The sequence below is a fragment of the Oryctolagus cuniculus genome, chromosome 10 (assembly GCF_964237555.1).
Source record: "Oryctolagus cuniculus chromosome 10, mOryCun1.1, whole genome shotgun sequence".
Taxonomy (NCBI): Eukaryota; Metazoa; Chordata; class Mammalia; order Lagomorpha; family Leporidae; genus Oryctolagus; species Oryctolagus cuniculus.
This window is the reverse complement of record NC_091441.1, coordinates 77,779,797-77,799,878: the sequence shown is the minus strand read 5'-3', so window position 1 is coordinate 77,799,878 and position 20,082 is coordinate 77,779,797. Positions and strand designations below refer to the sequence as shown.

Below are 20,082 nucleotides of genomic sequence, written 5' to 3'. Positions count from 1 at the left end.
GACTCAAGCTTACTGCTAATCCAGATCCTGGCAGGCAGTGGTGATGGGGCCTGCCACCCGCCACGCTGAAGAACTGGATGGAGGTCCCAATTCCCAGGTTTGGTCTCAGCCCTGCCATGGCCATTATGGGCATGCAGCAAGTAACCTGGTGGATGGGAGCTCACTCTTGGGTCTCTCAAATAAATAATTTCTATAAAAATTAAAATCAACTCTGCAGAACTGCAGGGCAGTGTTCCCACCTCAACATCTTAAACCCATGCCTTGTGCATGGCTGGTGAGAAATGAGCCACTGGGCTAGTGGTCCCCAAGGCACGGCAAGCAGACCAGGGGCACCGCGACCCATCAGCCAACCCCTTACCACATGAGTCCATGAAGTCCCTTGGAAGCCCATCAATTCCACTCGCATTAGGGAGGAATTTCTGGGTTCAGGGAGGAAACTAGGGGGACAGATCATTTTCTGAATTTTATAAAGGCTCAGTCTCCCGTAATAATGAAACTCTCCTATTCTGACCCATGTTATTTGCATGAAGGAGACCTCAACAACTAAGTTCCTACTGATCTCGTCACCAGAAGCTTCCAGTGCATAGGGGCTGCCTGGGGCAGGTGTTTGGCCACGCAGCTAAGAGGCCAGTTAGGGCTCAGAGTAGCTGGGTTCGATACCCGCTCCAGCTCCTGACTCCAGACTTCAGCTCCCTGCTAATGGGCATCCCTGGGAGGCCACAGTGATGGCTCAAGTACTTGGGTCCCAGTCACCCACAAATGAGACATGAATTGAGGTCCTGGCTCCTGGTTTTGGTCTCCCAGACATTGTGGGCATTTGGGAAGTGAAGCAGCAGGTGGGGGTGTGTCCTCCCTCCCTCCCTCCCTCCCTCTCTCTCACTTTCTCTCTCACATAAAGATTTTATTTATTTAAGAGGCAGAGTTACAGAGAGAGAAAGGTCTTCCATCTGCTGTTCACTCACCAATGGCTGCAATGGCCGGAGCTGGGCCAATCTGAAACGAGGGGCCAGGAGCTCCTTGGAGCTTCTTCTGGGTCTCCCACGTGGGTGCAGGGGACCAAGCACTTGGGCCATCTTCCACTGCTTTCTGAGGCCATAGCAGAGAGGTGGATCATAAGAGGAGCAGCCAGGACATGAACCAGCATCTATACGGGATGCCAGCATCACAGGTGGAGGTCTCTCTCCTGCTGCTCTTCAAATACACTATAATTTAAACTAAAAAAAAATTTTTTTAAATCTCATTTTGTTCAAGGAAAAAAAAAATTATGCCTAACCTACCCGGAATAAGTCCCAAGAATCAAGGAATTTGGGAAGCTGGGAAAATCTCTAGCTGCTCACTGTGCCTATAGTTCTACTGCTCCCCTTGAACCATGCAGAGAACTCATACTCATGCTTCAGAACCCTACTCAGGCTTGGTGCCCCACTTCTGTGAAGTCTTCCCATAGATGTCACATGTCCCCCAGTTTGTCATTCCTTCTGCACCAGTTTCACACTATAACATTCTTCTATTCTACACATGAGTGAACTTCACAAAGTTCACAGAAAAAGGGATTAAGATACGGTTATTTTGGTACAAAAAAAAATTTGAACTCCATGCCAATGAGGGATCTTCAAAAAGTATATCAAAATGTACTTTATGAAAAAAATGTGCATGATTTTCAAAATTTTAAGTGCCAAAATAAACTTATCTTCTTTTTAAAAAATGATTTGTTTATTTGAAAAGCAGAGTGACAGGGACAAAGAAAATGAGACAGAGATCTTCCATCCACTGGCTCATTCCCCAAATGCATGCAACAGCCAGGGCTGCAACAGACTGAAGTCACGGAATAGGAAATAGATCTGCATCTCCTACATGGGGGCAGGGGCCCAACTACCTGGACCATCTTTCCCTTCCTTCCCAGGCTCAGTAGCAGGAAGCTGGATGGAAGTGGAGCACCCAGGACTAGAACCAGCAGTCCAATATGGGATGCCAGAGTCCCGAGTGGTGGCTTAACCCACTGTTCCACAACACCCTGCATACTTTTAATTCCATTTTCTATGACCTTTTTGAGGATTCCTGATACTTCTCCATATTAACATACCCAGCACCTGAGAGCTGTTCAACACAGGAACAGTATACACGTTACACATCTCTTTATACACTTTGCGTGTTACAACAGACAGCCAAAGGGACGTGAAGTGAAGCCTGTCACCTTTGTGAGCCATAGTCTGCAAATGAAATCCACCAGCTGAGAACCAGACCCAGCCGTTAGCACCTTTCACAAGTGGCTCACGGCCTTTAGAAGCCAAAAACAGGAACAAACAAAACAAAAAAGACCAAGCCAAACACTGGAGGAGACGTGCTAAGAAAGCATTGGCAGGTGCCAGCGCTGTGGTGCAGCAGGTTAATCCTCGGCCTGCAGTCCATATGGGCGCTGGTTCTAGTCCTGGCTGCTCCTCTTCTGATCCAGCTCTCTGCTGATGGCCTGGGAAAGCAGTGGAAGATAGCCAAGTGCTTGGGCACGTGCACCCGCATGGGAGAACCAGAAGAGGAGTGAACCAGTGGATGGAAGACCTTTCTCTCTGTCTCTCCCTCTCACTGTCTGTAACTCTACCTGTCAAATAAATAAATAAAATCCTTTAAAGATAATAAAGGCGGCACTGGCAGTTCCCTCTGTACTTGGGTTCTTGCAGTCTAATGTGGTAGACAGGGACTGAGTTCCTGGCTCCCGGCTTCTCCCAGGTCTGGCAATTGTAGGGACATCTGAGGAGTGCACCAGTGGTTGGAAGATCTCTCTCTCTCCAACAAAAAAGACTAAAAAATAAACTGAAAACAGAGAGGATGTCCCCTTGTTTCTGGCACACTTACAGAACTCTGCAAAAGTGGGATGAATTCCGCAGTGGCAGGCGTGACCCACATGGCCCCTTGCAGTAGGCTGGGCACTGGGGCATCTGGAGAGGACCCCATAGCAATCAAGTTCCTTTTTTATCAACACTATCATCACACACCAAATTAGCTGTGGCCTCAAGAAACTACACAACACAGATGCTTCCCCCACTGCATGGTTTGGGTTTGTTTCGCTTTTGCTTAAAAAAAAAAACCAAAAAACAAAAAACAAGCAGAGCTGCTCCTGAAGCCTGGACTGATTACAGATCCAAGGTCACTGCTTCCCAATCACTGCAAGGAGGGGGTTGGAGATGCTTGGCTAAAAAATGAAACAATGTAATCGTGGGGCTCCGCTTACGACCTGGCGAATCAGAATCTCTGGAAGCGGGGTTCCTACACCTGTGGATATTTTCCCAGTTTTACTTGAGAGGTGGGAGTGGGGAGCAGAGAGGGACACAAGCTTCTATTTACCAGTTCACTCCACAAACGCTCAGGTGCCAGAAGCTCAATTCAACCTCGGTTTCCCCCGTGGGAAGCAGGGACCTAAATGCTAGCGCCACCACTGCTGCTTCCCAGGGTGTGTGCATCAGCAAGAAACTAGAATAAGGAGCAGGCAGGCCTCGAACCCAGTATGGGACACAAACGCCAGCCCCACCCATAGATTTAACCAGCCCTCCTGGGGCCCTGATGCATACTCTACTTGGAAATTCACTGCCTGAAGTCTGGAGTCTGGAGTGGATCATCAGGACGGGGCAGGTGTTTGCCTGGCGGTGAGGATACCAGTTAGGATGCCCACATTCCACATCAGGTCTGAGCTGAGCCCCAACTCTACTCCCGGTTCCAGCTTCGTCATAATGCAGACCCTGGGAGACTGTGGCAAAGGCTCAAGGAACTGGGTGCCTGCCATTCATGTGGGAGACCAGGACTGAGTTCCCAGCACCTAGATGCAAGCAGCCCAGCCCCAGCTATTGTGGGCGTTTGAGAAGGGAAGCCAGGAGATGTGAGCTAACTCTCTGTCTCTTGTCTTAATGATTGATTGTTTTAATCAATCAATCAATCAATCACCTGTAGGACCTGTTCACAGACTGCCAGGACCCCTCCACCAGCTTTTGTGATTCAGTCGGACCCTGAGCTGAGGGGTCGGGGTTGGGGGGTACGGCGGCCTCAATGTGCATCTCTAACAAGGTGCCAGGTGAGGCTGATGGTGCTGGCCTGGGGATTTGAGAGATCGGAGAAGACAGCTGAGAACCTGCGGGTAGAAGATTTTAGGTTTCATTTTATATACTTTTGTGGGTTTTTTTTTTTTTTTTACCTTCTGTGCATATTTTTAAATAAAGAATGGCAACTGTCTCGCAATGAATGAGACAATTCTCTGGCACTGCATGGTCTTAGGATGACTCCAGAAAGTACCAACACGACTTCTTCAGTGGGACACTGGCTTCCTTTGGCCCTCCTACCCTCCCATCCCACAGGGCTTCCGAAGGCTAGAGGCCCTTCCCAATTTTGGACCACAACCCGGCTCTCCACCTGCTTCAGAGAGGGCCTTCCCCAGCCGGTGCCAGGCCAACTGGCTTCTAACTAAATCCTGGCCACCTAAGCACCGCTGTTCCCGACTCGGCCCCAAAGTGGTTGCTCTCGCAAACACCCAGTACAACAACTTCAATTGGCACTAGTTTCTGTTAACGAACAGAATGGCCCGCGCCAACCACAGCTTACAGCACGTGTCCTCGGCCTACTTCCCTCTTTTAAGTGCCTAATGATTATTGCTGCGCCCGAACACATCTGGAAAGAGCTGGGCCTGCCGCTCGCCCCCCTGCAGGCCCTCCTCCAAGGGCGCACTCAGCACTCCCTCCAAGTACAGACAGGTTACTCAGTGTTGCTCCAAGCCAGAGCGCAGGCCTCAAACAATCAAGGCTTTTTTTTTTTTTTTTTTTTTTTTGGAGAAATGATCAAACCCGGGGGTGGGGACAGAACTTCCTGCAAGAAACCGCATCCTGAACAAGCATCGCCACGACTCACTGTAAATAAATACTCTCTCCTTGCAGCACTTCCGTCAACTGTCAGGGCCCTGGCTCCAATCGCCTTTCAAGTCCAAACAGGAAAGGGGAGAAAAGAGAGTGAGATGGCAGATAGGAGGTTTAATTTGCTGCTTGCTGCAGTTTTCATTGGTGGGGCGCTTCCAATTCAACAGGCCTGCCAGCTGCCTGGAACGGCTGCGGGACCCCACTTTTTCCTGTTAACCTTCATAATTGTATTATTACAGGCTGACCTGCAACGGGCCTGCCCAGGGCTCAGAGGAGTGTGGCTTCTTCCCGGATCAGATAAGCAGCCCAGAGCAAACAGGCCCCTCGCAGGCAGAACGGGCAAGGGCGTCAGCAGAGAGAGGGGTGACCGAGCCCCGGGGACGGGGGCTGGCTGGAGGCGCTGCAGGGTGGAGGGCTCCAGAAGGAAATAAGCTGGTGACCTCAATTTTCTGGAAAACGACTGTGAAGGATATCCTTTTCAGAGTGCACAATGCGGCTGGGTGGGGAAAGAGAAGCAAGGCAGGGCTTTCGCCTCCGCGGCGGCCATGGCGACAATTCCTCCAGCGCAGGCCGGGCCCCTGCAGCAGGCGGGACACAAAGAACCTGAACGTGCCTCGTGCCTCCTCCCCCCCTCTCCCCTCCTCTGGGACCTGGAGCCCCACCTGACAGATGAGGAAACCTCTGGGACAGTGCTGGTTCACAAAAAGGAAGCGGCAGACATTCAAAGCTTTGCCTGCACCAGGGCTGCTGCGAACGAACAGCTGGGAAGGCTGAGCACTGCACAATTCCAGGAGGTGCCGCACAATCACATACACTGGCAGTGGCAGCCCCTGGTATCTTGCTTGGAGCCGGAACAGGGCTGGTGCAGAAGCCCATGTCTAAACTACGGAGCGCGCTGCCTCCAAAGTTTCCAAAAAGTAAAAATAGGCACCATCTAGACAGCTTCTCAAGAATTCCTAAGGCTCTAAGATACTTCTGTTAGGGCCTTCCTGGCTTCCCTGTAGCGCTAGTTTCTCATTTTTCTCTGCATTATGAAGTTAAGCCCCGGCATGGTCTTTCGAAAGCCCAGTCCCTGACACATCATGAGCACGTGACAAATCTCTATTGCAAAGAGGGGGTGAATGAATGAATGACTCGGGTATTCCAGGTGCAATACCTACGACAGGGAGCAGAGTAGAAGGTAAGCTCCTCCTGTCTCTGAGAAGCCTGGGCCTGGTAGGGAAACGGGGACTCTCCCACTCCTGCCCACCCTGGCTTCCATAAGAGCTGCTGTCACTGGGAACACCCTTGATCTCGTTTTTCTCTTTTGAGAATCACTGTGGAAATCGGGGGTTCTGGTGAAGCAGTGGTAGTAGCTCTAGCTGCAGATGGAGGTAATAGGACGCGTTGCTGGCAGCCCAGGAGGAAGCAGGAAGAGTAATGAGCAGGGGAAAAGCATGTTGGAGAACGAAGGGGTGGGTGAAGCCTCGTAACCTCCGTGCGGACAGGACGTGCCCCTGAGCCTCTGCCCAGAGCAGGGAGGGAGCCAGGCGGCTTCCCTCAGGCAGAGGAGAGCCAGGCTGGAGACAGGGCTGAGGTGCCCAGGGCAGCCGCTGCCACATACAGGGGAAAAAAAATTAAATTAATAAAAGTAAAAATGAAGCATTACATGTAGCAGCAAAGTGTTATTAAAACGCTGTAATGTCTCAGAGGTTCCTATGAAGTCATGTTCTTACAATTCACTCGTAAGAATTTAAAGACAAAATTACATGCCTCGTAATTCTCCAGGGAGTCTATTTTTCCTGCGCATCCCATTGTTTAGATGGGATGCCCAGCTCCCAGAGAGTTCAAATCACTGACGGGATTAAGAGGCTGACACTTTCCAGAAACCCGGCTGCACATTCCTGCACAGGAGCGACCGTCGATACTGACTACGTCCTGCTGGACACACTTTCCATCCCAGCAGCGAATTCGAACGCCCACGGGTGCCAGGCAGTCGCTTACACACACGAAGCTAACACGCATGCCCAGCAGGACAGCTGAGACAAGCGCCATCCAAGTGGGCACCTTGGCCCCAGCTGGTGGCAACCACATCTTTGGATTTGGGACAAGCAGCCAGAAATCTAGTTTGTACATAGCAGATCTCAGTGAATATCAGTGATATTCCAATATTTTGACTTAGAACACCACGAGTCAAAACCTACCTGTGGCCTGAACGGCTCCATCTACGCTGACACCAACAATGAGAGCTTCTGTTGAGCCGCTGTCTGACCGGGCCCTCTCCAAGTCAGTACATGAGGTACCCCAAGCCTACAAACAGGGCAATACCCATTCAACAGATGAGTAACCTGAGTCAGCGAGCCACCCGCTCACCAGGGTGGTGACTGTCAAGCAGATGCCACATTGGTTATACTTGGATCCGTGTGGGAATCACTGTGGCTGATAAAAGACAGGTGCATGATGGCCTGGGTCCTCCATGTCCCGAGGCCAACCTGCCCTGTTCCACCACTCATGGTCACTTCCGGGGCTCAACAAGGCCTGAATCCAGCTGCCACAAAGGACTGGGAGAACTGACTCCAGGAGAGTGCGGACAAGGCCCCGTGCTGACAGCAACAGCATTCAAAGGAAGCTTGCCCGTGCTCAACGTGTTTTGCCTGTTAAGACGAAGATTCCAGCAGATAGAAGCAGAGCCCTTCTAAAAAAAAAAAAAAAATCCAGTCTTTCTAACATCTTTTTAGTAAACTTGCATACTCACCCAAGGGGGAAGGACCCGGATACCATTTCTCTCCCCTTTCGTCCCACTCAAGATCACAGAGAGATTTCAACACTTTGGAGTGCGCCAGAGACAAGTGCAGACACGCTCTGAGAGAAGAACCTCCCACGACTCATTCTTCCAGTTTTCCCAAAGTGATCTCAGCTTTTAGGAAAGAGGCTCCATTCATACGCACCGCACATCAGACAGTGCCAGACCTCATGGAACCTTCATGGGTGGATGGCTCCAAACAACGCTTCCCCGCTGAGGTGTGGGAATGGTGCCAGCCCCGGGGAGGGAACCCCAGGCACAGAAACAGGCTCCTTCTAAGACGTCAATCTTAGTGATGAACAGGTGCTCTCAGTCTAGCAAGTGATGTTTACCTCCTGATCAGAGTTAGTGATTCCCGCTGCCTCCCTTCTGCTTTCACACTCCTCTTGCAAGATCTCCACCAAAAAACATACAGAATGCTGCCTAAGTAGGTCGGCAAAAGCTTAGTAGGGGCATGTTATGCTTTAGTGATTCTGCAAAGAAAGGTTACTGGCTTGTAAGGTCTAAGCGATGCTTACGAAGAAAATTCCTGTCCCTCTCCCAAAAAGCACACTGTACCTAGGCGATCCCTGCACAACGGACGGAACCCAGCCAGGGGTAGGCAGTGTTAGGAGTTCTGCTATCAAGACCATTGGTTCAAGGGTTAGGCTTGCTTGCTTTTGACCTGTGAACTTGGGCAAATGATTTAATTTCTCCAAGCAATGATTCCTTCATATTAAAGCCAGTGGGTAATATAAGGGTACCTGATAAAGCCGGTTTTCCTGTGGATGAGACAGGAGGAACTTAAGGCGAGCACCCCATAAGGCACCTCAAACGAACTAGCAGATGACGGCTGCGTTGTCAGCCACTGAGATGGTCCTTATCGACTGCTTCTCCATCCGGAGCTGGGATGCCTTTTACAAACCTCCCTGCTTTGAACACCAAATTACCATCGCCATAATTTCAGGGCCGAATCATTGCCAAGTATTAATCCTTCGAAACCTGCTTAGCCAACTGCAGCCTGTGATGCCGGCACATGTCCTTCTCACAGAGGGCGCTTTGCATCTTACAACTTAATAAGGTATGTGGCACGCAAGTTTGTTAGCTAATATCGAGCCCCAGCTCCAGTGGGATCAAAGAACACAGTGCATGTTGTGACCAGACCGAACGCAAAATGGTTTTCCAGTGCAGAAAGAGAATGCAAATGCCTGCCAATTCAGGGGAGCTGCATGGAGACAGGCAGCCAACAACACTGTGCGATCACATCCAGTGACATCTTTAAATCTTGGTAAGAAAAACAGGGCACACAGAAGAGCAGAATGGCAAAGGTGCTGCACTTGGGCCCACAGTAAGAATGTAGCAAGGTCCAAACTGGGGGTGGGTGCAAAATTTAAGGAGGTACTCACTCGCATGGGGCATCCAGATTCAAAAGTCAGCACCTCAGAGCCAGGATCTCCTTAAATTTTCCTTCCTGCGTATCTTGCACACTCTATCTTAATCCAGTGTTACAGGGAGATAGAGAAATGTAATTATCACACATTTGGGTGCTGAGGCAGTAACTTGCAAAGATCCTGCAAGATGTATACTGATAGGTAACACAGGACAAGCCTCTCCCTTAAAGACTGGCATTCCTCCCCAGGGGAGACAGGACATCCCAGGCAGCACTTGGTAACTTTGCCAGCCTTTTCTTTCATCAGTTCTCAACAACCACCCCACCCCCCACCCCGTCCTCTCCCACACAAATTAGGATTAATTCCACAAGCAGCAGAAAATTCCATTCTCAGATATCATTTTTGTGGCCTAAACCCTACAAGAGAGTGGGACGCAATGAGACCATAAAGAGGGGTCACTTCTGTCACACTTTTCCAAGGGCTGTTTGTAAAGGAATCATTGTTTGACCAGTAAATATTCATAGAGGTTTTATTTTTAGAAAAAGAAAATGACACCATAATAAAGCTGACCTCAATACACTCTAACGGAGATCTATAAAATATGACGGGAATGAGAGCTCAACAAATCTCGCATCACTTCCACCTCGAGCATGGCACATCTCTCCCAACACGTCTACAAGTTGAGCATTAAAAGGAAAGGAGGTGGGGCCGGCGCCTCCTGCAGTGCCGGCATCCCATATGGACTCCAGTTCGAGCCTGGCTTCTGATCAGTGCAGCTCCGGCCATAAGGCCATCTGGGGAGTGAAGCAGTGGATGGAAGACCTCTCTCTCTGCCTCTGCTTTTCAAATAAATAAATAAACTTCAAAAAAAAGGAAAGGGGGTTTTCAGACCTGAGCCCTGCCATGTTTGGAAAGTCCTTTGTGAAGGGTTCTGCTTTAACATCACAAAGCACCATTTACAAATAAACAAGTTACTAAATGCATAATACATTAGAACAAGAGGTAGGTGGTGGATAAAGAAAAACCACACCTGCACTTTGCAGTCAGTGTGTACTGGTTCCTAATTTTGATTATTTAACCGAAACCACTCTGGTTAGACATGCTAAACAAATAGACCCAAAACTGCAAAATTACAGGTGTTTCTTGGCCTCCACGCGGGCTGTGTTTAGATGGGCCTCGCTGACGACCCAAGCAGAAACACTTGCGGGTGGATTAAGAGCCAGGGCAGACAACGTGAGAAACACAGTTGCCCTCCTGGCTCGGCCTTCTGCCTGACTGTGCTATGGAACTACTAACTCACAGCCAACAAGGGCCACCGGAATTCTGCTATCAGCCGTCCAATGCAAATTCGCCAAAGACTCTTGTCTGCATTAAGCGAGTCTGAAACAAGTCAGGGTGTTGGGACGCGTGAACACGCGGCTCGCTCTCCTCTCTGAACGTAACGGTGCTTAGTGTTACGGGCTCTGACACTCCTGTTTCAGCCTCCTCTCTCTCTAGAGAAAAGCCTACCGCCCCATGTTAATTTCCAACAGAACCGAAGAATGGCTTAAGAGAAGCCCCTGTCTAAATACTGCGAAATTCAATTTCTCCTGAAGGAAGACAGTGAGTGATATGATGAGTTGGTCATCTTTTTTTTTTCTTTAAAGAGAGAGAAGAATAAACAATTTTATGGAATATTATTTTTTGAAGACCTAATTATATACTAAGCAAGAAGTAATTTTTCCCTCCTGCCTACATTTTATGTTTTGGGCACTTCCATTTCATGTCCCTTGACACCTTTTCCAATAATCCATCTACTTGATATTGGAAAGCCTCACATGAATAAAACTTTACGGCACTACAGGCGTTTAGCCTTCCACTGACATTCCTGGCCTGTTCAATTCTGCAATTCAATCAAAATCAAATCTCAAAATCCTCTTGTCAGCCAGCACTGCTTTCATATGCCTGAGCCTTGTGTAAGGATAACTGCATCCAATCTTCCCCCCAAGCAGTGCTTATATTGTTTTATTACAGTTCAATGAGTGGAGTTCAAAATTACATGCAGCTGCCTACTACTGTGGTCGGGCTGTGTTACGCATGGACACAAGTATTGCCCACCAGGCCTGAAATCATTCACTTACTGGCCGGCCAGAAAGACCGTGAGCGCTTCTTTGTATGGAAGAACATCCTGTCTGCTGGATCTAAAGAGGGTGATGTTAACAGATCAGTCCCTTTATAAAAGGATTGTGAAAGCCCAATGAAATGCAACTCAAATGTGCTCCAAGTTAAGCATTGGCTAGAGCACATGAAAGCAAAGATAAACCTCAACATGCACGACTTATTCTCAGAAAGCTTGTGAAGGAAGATAAAGGCATCTGGAATAAAAGCCATCTTAAAGAATTTTTATATGTGTTTTAGATGATGAAGCTTCCTTTAAACGGCTTTTTTTTTTTTAAATACCCCCAATAATCCTTTCATGGAAACAAAAAGATAAAACACAAAGCCAATTAAATACAATTTAACCTGATGAACAATGCAGTAATTAACACACCAGTAGTTTCGAAATGCTCCTGATAAGCTGGGGTTGCAGGTGGGGTGGTGATGAAACGCACTGGGAGCTCAGCGCATTTTTTTCCACGCTAGGGCCAACACATTGAGTGCTGGTCCACTATTTTTTAAAAATGAGAAGAGCATGCTGGAACCACAAAGACAGGCAAAGTAGGCTTTAGCTGTGTAGCTGTTGAAATTACCCGGTCGCTGTAAAACAAGGCGACAAAAGATCTCACTACAGAAGAATTGTCAAAACCCCAAATAAAAATGTGTGTGCTAACCCCAGGCCACCTTTGGCTTGGCAATTCTACAGGTAAAACAATGGCCTCCTAGGGCCCCGTGTTCCAACGAAAAGGAACGAAGGCATGCATTTATGAAGGCGTGCATCCCCTGTGCGGGTGGCCGCGCGCCTCTCTGTGGCGAAAGTCACTGCCTAGAGGGTAAGACGTGCGTGCTTTTGCGAAAGGTTTACCTGTGAAGTCCCTCAAATTAGACGCCCCTGGAGCCCCTGAGAAGTGAATTGATATCCATTTCTAATACCTAGTATCTGCCACCCTGCATCTTTTGAAACAATGTCATCAAAAGGAACTCTCCAGGGAACATGAAAAGCTCTCCTATGGGACAGATGCCCCTTATGCACCACAGAAATTAGTCTCAAGACTAAAAGTGGCAAGGCCTAAGTGCTGAGCTAACTCATAAGCAGAGGGAGCTGATGTCAAGGTATTTATTCCAGTGTAGCTACATTCACAGGTAACAACTCAGAAAGCCAGGGGAGTACCCTGCAAGGACACGTTGGTTTTGACTGCCATGGCGGGTCCGAAGAACCCAGTGAGGCAAGAGAGGAACAGTGCGGAGTCGGCCCGGTAGTCTCTAAATTTCCAGATCAGATGGAATTATCTGGGCTAAATTATGAGGTTCGGGTTGGCTATCCCCAGGAAGCTCCCGTTCTAATTTAATATCGGAGAGGGCTGAACTCAGAGGGACAAGGCACACAGTTCGGCAGGTGGACACTGCTTTGGTCAAGAGCTGTCACAGAGCAGGAGGGCCTGCCTGCCTCCCTCCCAAGTCAACTGCAGTGCAATGTGATTATTTGTTAGCCTTCCAATTGCTGAGAAAATCAGCTGGAAATGAAAATGAATTCCACGTACCGGCCTCCCTCCCTCCGTTCCCCTTTCACTCACTGGAGTCCCAGTGGATAGTGATCAAACCTCCGAGCCCACTCTGCTTTTCAGCCCCTCTGGAAAAACGAGAAAATTTGACAATCTGGTCCAAAGTCCTGACAACCACCATCTAGCGGAGAACAGTAGAAGCTCCCTGTAGCTGTCTGCTGTCTAATTCTTTCTCCTCCCCACCCAACTGGCATATTCCTTTAAAAAAAAAAAAGATTTAATTAATTTATTTATTTGAAATGCAGAGAGAGAGAAGAGAAGGAAAGACAGAAAAAGATCTCCCATCCGCTGGTTCACTCCCCAAATGCTTGCAATATCTGGGGCAAGGCCAGGTCAAAGTCAGGAGCAAGAACCTCCATCCTTGTCTCCTGCACGGGTAGCAGGAGCCCAAGCACTTGGGCCATCTTCCACTGCTGTCCCAGGCACCAGTAGCAGGGAGCTGGATCAGAGGCAGAGCAGCCAGGACTCAAACCAGCACTCCAAAGAGGGATTTCAGCATTTCAGGCAGCGGCTTAACCTGCTGTGCCACAACGGCAGGCCCTGTGCCAATTCCCTTTAAATAACAATTTGAGTTTCAGCCCCCTGGAATACAGGCCACCTCAACTTACCTCTATGGCTGAAATTCCACAATCCTATTGCACTCAGTGGTGCTTGGTCTAGCATCAGCGAATGTTCCCACACTGCCTACTTCCTAAGAAAGGGGGCAGAGGGGTAAAGAGCCTTCATAACAAACATCCAGCCTAGTGAACAAAACAGACACCCAGAATAAGACAGGGCCCTTTCCCCAAACACTATTCCTAGCAAACCCATCTCACAACATCCACCAGGCGAAGGAGTGAGTGGTCCACAACAGGGATCATAAGCTTCACTCTCTCAGCTGAATGGCACACGCACATGGAGATTCTGAAACCTGGTTACCTTGGTTATCCTCGCAGCCAGAGCAGATTCACAGTGTGAGTCAGCCAGCCCGACCGGCTGAATCAAAGGCTAGGCTGTAACAGGATTTCAAGCCGGGAGCAAAGAGGTCTGGCGCTGGCGGGCTCACCACGCTCATCTGAGTTTAATTCCTGCTTCTTAATGAATGAAGCCAACCTGCACCCTGCACCCAAGGTCTGGTCCAAAAATCACTGAGATGACCAGTGTCATCTTCAGGACCTCAAATCCTATTCTTGTTGTTGAAGAAAGAAACATCCTCCCCTAAATGCGTAACGCCCTCGACGGTGGAGTGCACTGGTCATACAGTGTGCTTCCAAACAGCCCCAAGCATACAGGGAGTTCACAAATGCCGGGGTACTTCCAAAAGTTCATGGGAAAGTGGAATTAAAAGATAAGGTGCATTTTCCACTGCCGCTTTGAAGTACCCTTTTATGTATCACGTTCAGAAACCAAAATCCTAATAGCCTCTGTCTTCTGTGGAAGAAAACGTGAAGTCTTCAAAGAAAGCATCTCCCTACTCCTTTTTATGCAAGGAGATAACGTGCTAAACACTCACTATGACCCAGGCAGCTGCTTAAGACAATGAACAGAGCAGGCTCCCAGGGGCTGCGGCTCCGGGCCACAGCTGCCTAACTGCAGGGATTCCTACCAAACCACCTGCTGCTATTGGGTGCTGTGCAAAGCAACCATGTGCTTTTTGGCTACACTGTCACTGCTCCCACCCTCTCCCAGTGTCCCGGGACCTTATGAGCACACGTGCTCTCGCTGGGGGCGGAACAGCAGCAGTAAAAGAGGAGAGAGCTGGTGTGTAAAGCCTGAAAGGTGAGACACCTATACTCTCATAGGGTTGGGTGCCGGGGCAACTGCGACTGCCACACGAGGGGCGTGGGTGCCAGGTGCAGGCTCACCTCTGGGATGACACACGCTCACGTTCACAGGTGTGGGTCTATGCTGAAGCAGGAGCTAAGGCAGAGAGTCAGAAAAAGCTCTCCGAGAACTGCTTTAAATTTTTGCTTTATTTTCAAAAATCCCTGCCACATAAATGATTGAACCTTGATTTAAAAAAAAAAAAATTATTTATTTATTTGAAAGGTGGAGTTACAAACAGGCAGAGGCAGAGGCGGGGGGGGGGGGTGTCTTCCATCTGCTGGTTCTGAAGCCAGAAGCCAGAAGCCAGGAGCTTCTTCTGGGTCTCTCATGGGTGGAGGTGTCCAAACATTTGGGCCATCCTGTACTGTTTCCCAAGGCCACAGCAGAGAGCTGGATTGGAAGTGGAGCAGCCGGGACTCCAGCCAGTGCCCATATGGGATGCCGGCACTGCAGGCGGCAGCTTTACCCACTATGCCACAGTGCCAGCCCCGAACTTCGATGTTGAGAGTGTGGCCTCAGTAAACACCCTGGACATTATGGGGAGTTTGTTAAAGCCACCACCGAGGGCTCCCTGGATGAGAATCTATATTCTAACAAGGTCCACAAGTGGGACCCTGTGCACACCAAGTTTGAGGAGTTCTGCTCTTCAACAGTTTTGATGCCCTGCTTCTCAGAGTGGATGACAAGGACCATTCCCTAACATCTAGTGCATATGGGAAAGTCCACGGAACATGGGTCGAATCATCAGAAGAGGTTGTTTAAGAACCGCTGACAGCTTCAAATGTGCATGTCCTCCATGCTGTGTTTGGGGGCTGGAATCAGCACACTGCTAACCTGAGCAACACACTAGGACTCCATCATTCGCAAGTCTTCAAAAAGCAGGACCTGGCTTTGTGTATGTCCCAAGGAGCATGGGGCAGGGGTGCTTCTGGAATTCTTACGAAGGGATACACATCTCTTCACAGTCATCATGTCTGGAGGAACTGTGCATGTTTTCCATGACATAGGCGCATGTGTGTGTGTCTCAGTGCTAAAAGTGCTAAGTAGAAAATGACAGGCAGACATGGATAAGTGCACGGACACACCTCGCTCCCACTCCCTCATGTGAGACATGCAGGCACACACCCCAGAGTGTGTCCCCCATGCCAGGACCCCAGCACACAAAAGTAGGAAAATACCCTCCTCAACTCCAACATTCCCTTTGTCTAGGACCAAATCAAGGACTTCAACAGGCAGCAGTCAACAACCCGTCACAGGTTAGCTTTCAGTCCTTAAACACCTCTCCCTGTTAATCAAAGACAAGCTGAAAACCAGCTCTCAGGCCTGTGCTGTAGCTCAGCGTGTAAAAGCCCTAGCCTGAAGCGCCAACATCCCATATGGGTGGCGGTTCGAGACCTGGCTGTTCCACTTCTGATCTAGCTCTCTGCTATGGCCTGGGAAAGCAGTGTAAGATGGCCCAAGTCTTTGGGCCCCTGCACCCTGGTGGGAGACCCGGAAGAAGCTCCTGGTTCCTGGCTTCAGATTGGTGCAGCTCCGGCCATTGTGGCCAAGTGGGGAGTGAACCATAGGGTGGAATCTCTCTCTCTCTCTCTCTCTCTCTCTCTCTCTGTTTCTCTCTTTGTGTAACTCTGACTTTCAAATAAAATAAATCTTTAAAAAAAGAAAAAAGAGCCCTCAAAAGTGCAGTGTTGCTTGTGTGTTCTCCTTTAAAAAAAAGAAAGAAAGAAAACCAGCTCTCAAAGGGGTCCCAAGTAAAATCTCACTTAAATTAAGTTTAAGAAAACTCTGTGTTTGATGCAATCTGGATAAAACGAATGATGAAAATGCTTAAATGCTGGACAGGGCGGGGCTTCAAAGAATGAACTAATTGCAAGGTGAGACAAAAACAAGACACATGTGCTCCTGGGTGGCTCTGGCTTGGCGAAAAGTTTGCAGTAAGGACCCACGTGGCTTCCCACATACAAAGGATCAAAATACTTCGGAGGACAACACTTCCAACATTTCCCATATTTGCTGACACAGGTTCCCTACAAAGGGCGACTTGTAAGGGTCGCACGTGGGGACGTTCTTTATCTGCGTCTACAGATCTGCAGGGCTATGCAAGAACCGTTAATATAATAAACACCACCATTTCAGTTTCCAGTTCAAAGTGTTCTTTTCCATTCAATTAAGTTATTAAAACATGACTATAATTTGACTACATTAATAACACAATGAAGTAAGCCTTTGGGTAAAGTAACTCAAGGCGGACAAAAGGGTTTCCCAAAAGCATGGCCAAAAAGTCCTGCCAAGCAGAGGGAAAGGAGTTAACGTCTGTGGGAAGTGCAACAGTCGCCCTGGCTTTGATGATGGGGGTGTTGGGGGGAGGGGGCAGCAATGGTCCTCCCCCAGCAGAAGCATGAGGCCCACCCCTTGCCACCGACTCCCATGGGAGTCCACCCTGTTCCAGGAGCTCAGGCCCCGTGGGCAGCAGGCACCAGACAGATGGGGCAGGGTGGGGAGACGAACACACCGAAGTCTGGTGAAACAGGAAATTTAAGGAAACTATTTTTGAAATGTAAATATGGTTTTGCTGTTACTTTCATTATTGCCAAGGCAAAGAAGCTGCAGTCCCTTCGAGGTGAGAGGTGTTCCTTGTAGACAACTCTGCTCTCAGCACCTGTGAGTCGTGCCAAGTGGGCTGGCAATGCCCAGGTAGGAACTGTACATCCAGGCTGCTCACATCAATGGCCTGACCCACACTTTCTTGGATGGGTTACCCCTTGACCCTCAGAAGCACACATCCCCCACTCTGTTTTTCACCAGGGGACTCAGAAGGAGGCAGCTGGAGTCCTCCACGTGCACCTCCTGAGACTCAGCACTTTCTTCCCAGAAACGTGGGACTGGGGACTTCTCCTCCTTCATGGAGATGCTGGGGAGTCGAGATCACACAGTGACTGCTGTGCAGTCAGGGCTGAATAGGCGAGGGAGTTTTATTAATGGTGACAGGGTCATCGTCATCTTCTCCAAATCAACCCATGGAATAAGAAAGAGGCCGTTCTTGGCGTTTTTCTTTTCTGGGATAAATCTGTGTCAGCTAGCACCAGTGGCTTTATCTTTAAAGAGAGAGTGTTTGCAGGTTATTGCTAGAGAAAATGCTCCAAATAAATGGGATTTGCCCTGGCAATTTATCTCAGAGCTGTGCCAATTACCCTCAAGGAAGGCACAACACATGCACATGGGTTCCCGCACTAGGACAGAAAGATGGGTACTTGCACACACTGACAGGACACGGGGCTGCTGAAGGCACAGCGGACTCATTCGCACATCTCTGCTGTGTTCTGAAATGCCTTTGCTCATCCTCCCCACAAAACTTCAGAACAAGGAAACAAAGGAAAAGGAAAAAAAAATCCAGAAATCCACAGAAATCAGAGCGAATGTGTTAACAACCATTATATTGAGCATTAACATATATTTGTATATTGACTCAATTTTAATATCTGAAAGTCCAATAAAGGCCAAAAAAGCCGAGCTACTATTTTTTATACACATTGGGTTCAGGCAAATCCACATGAGCACTACACACAATCGATCCCGGAACTCCATGAAAATTATGATGATTGTGCCACAATGCAACTCTATTATCCAATAGTGTTCCCATTCTTCACCCAAAGTCACACCTGCCCTCCCCTTCTGCCAAGTACATACATCAAATATCCTCTGGGATCACAAAAGAGACCCAAGTCCTGAGCGGGGAGGGACCCACACCTCCACTTCCACACCCAGGAAATCAAAGCAACTTGACCCAGGAAGACCAAGCAGAGTGCCACGAGTTGAATCACGAGGGAATGTGCCTTCAGAGTTACAGTGCTTCTGCCACACCCCTTTAAAGCATATTTTTGTGTACTCTGTCTCATATTTCAGCAATTGAGAGCTCCCATGCACACAAATAGTAGGGGAAATGGCTCAACCACTGGGTAAAAACACATGCAGTTTGTCTGACATGCACAGTTGAGGCAAGCCAAAGATATGCCCGTGAAATATGTTTCTGTTGGGATTTATTGGCAGGTCTGTTTGCCACAGTCTTATCTGTTCCTTCTCCCAAAACACACCCTGCTTCCCAGCTCCGGCCATGGGCACACAGGACGGGGATTTGTGTGCTGCAGGCTTCCTAACAGTACAGCCTGACCAGTATTGGCTAGGACTCCGGCACTGTGCGCCAATTTCAGGAAAATGAGAGCTCGGCCCCTTTTTTCCTCCCCATTTTTTGTAATCACGTGGAGGCACAAGTGTTCTAGAAACCAGCTCCCCTACCAGTCAGATATTTACACTGAATCTTTACTAAAGGGCTTGCTATTACCCTGCTATCTCATCGGTACAGGATGACTGCACGCCTGACCCACACCAAGCTATATAATACTCCAACACTCAAAAGCATCGCCCCTCGACGTGCTGATCGAAGCAGAGCACCAACATTTTTGTTTAATGCAAGGCAAATCTCAGAGAGAGCTGAACCATGAAGGCAGCAGCCAGGCGGATACATGTCCACCATGGACATATCCACAAACGCGGCAGCCTCATGACACACGTCGAGTTCTAAACGAACCAGCCTGGATCAGAACTTTTATTTCAGTCTCTCAAGGTGTAAACCCCATTTTCAAAAGCCTGAACAAACATCATATCAAATGAAGGTATTTTTCAAAAAATCTTCAGGAAAATGTAATATCCCAGTTCATGCCAAGGTGAAATAGTCTGCCTTTTTACTCTGATTTGCAAAATAGGTTATGTGGAGAAAGTAACAGAATATAGCATTTACCTAGCCATTTAGCAAATAATATGGAAGACCTGCTCCACATCTTTATTCAAATGAAAATACTTTCCCCCAGCATTTATTTCTTTAGCTGGTAGGAACCCCACCCTGCAAGGAACACAAGCGGAAAGCAATCTCTTGCAATGGACCATTTTACTTATTCTGCAATTTCTTACCCAAATTACACAGGTATAATTATTTTGACACTATAATGAAAAGAAAATGGGATTTGGGCACCGTAGGTTTATCTAATAACACTATTTCTTGCCAGACTTCACAGCACTGACAGTCACAAAGAACCTTGTCCATTCCAATAGGAAATATTTGATTTTACTGTAGGAACATTATTTATTTTCACCAAGTTGCTATTATCAGAAAGGATATGATAGCTGAATAATAAAAATGAAATCAAGAAATTCTGGTGTTTCAAGGCTTTATTTTTTTTCTGCTCTCACTTTTGACATTTTCTTCCCCTGGAGAGACAAGATAAAGTGCTGTCATAAATGGGTGACTTTTCTTGTCAAATGACAGATTTGATTCTCCATGGCAACCACAAATCAAGGTGCTAGTAGGAATTAAAGCTTCTCTTAAAAGGCGTCTTTATGTTTATAAAATGAATTTAAATTAAATGGGTATTAGGTACAGTCTTTACCTCAATTTATTTATTGACTGAAGAGCTCTGTATTGCAAGGAGCACATTTGCATTTTTAAGGGAAGATAACATACTGTCCTGACAGATGTATAAACA

The 20,082-nt window shown here is 48.2% G+C and overlaps 1 protein-coding gene across 3 annotated transcripts in view; it reads right to left on the bottom strand.

The window, feature by feature from the left end:
* Nucleotides 1-20,082, bottom strand: part of EIF4E3 (eukaryotic translation initiation factor 4E family member 3) — a 411,364-nt gene that overhangs the window by 70,463 nt on the left and 320,819 nt on the right. Inside the window, exon 8 of one of the 3 annotated variants that reach the window (XM_070050599.1) lies at nt 1,241-20,082. This exon is cut by the window's right edge and continues 22,471 nt beyond it. The exons of the other annotated variants lie outside the window; for them this stretch is intronic. The gene's annotated coding sequence lies outside the window, so the exon portion shown is untranslated. Of the gene's footprint in view, nt 1-1,240 lie in introns of those variants that run through there. 3 annotated transcript variants of the gene reach the window in all.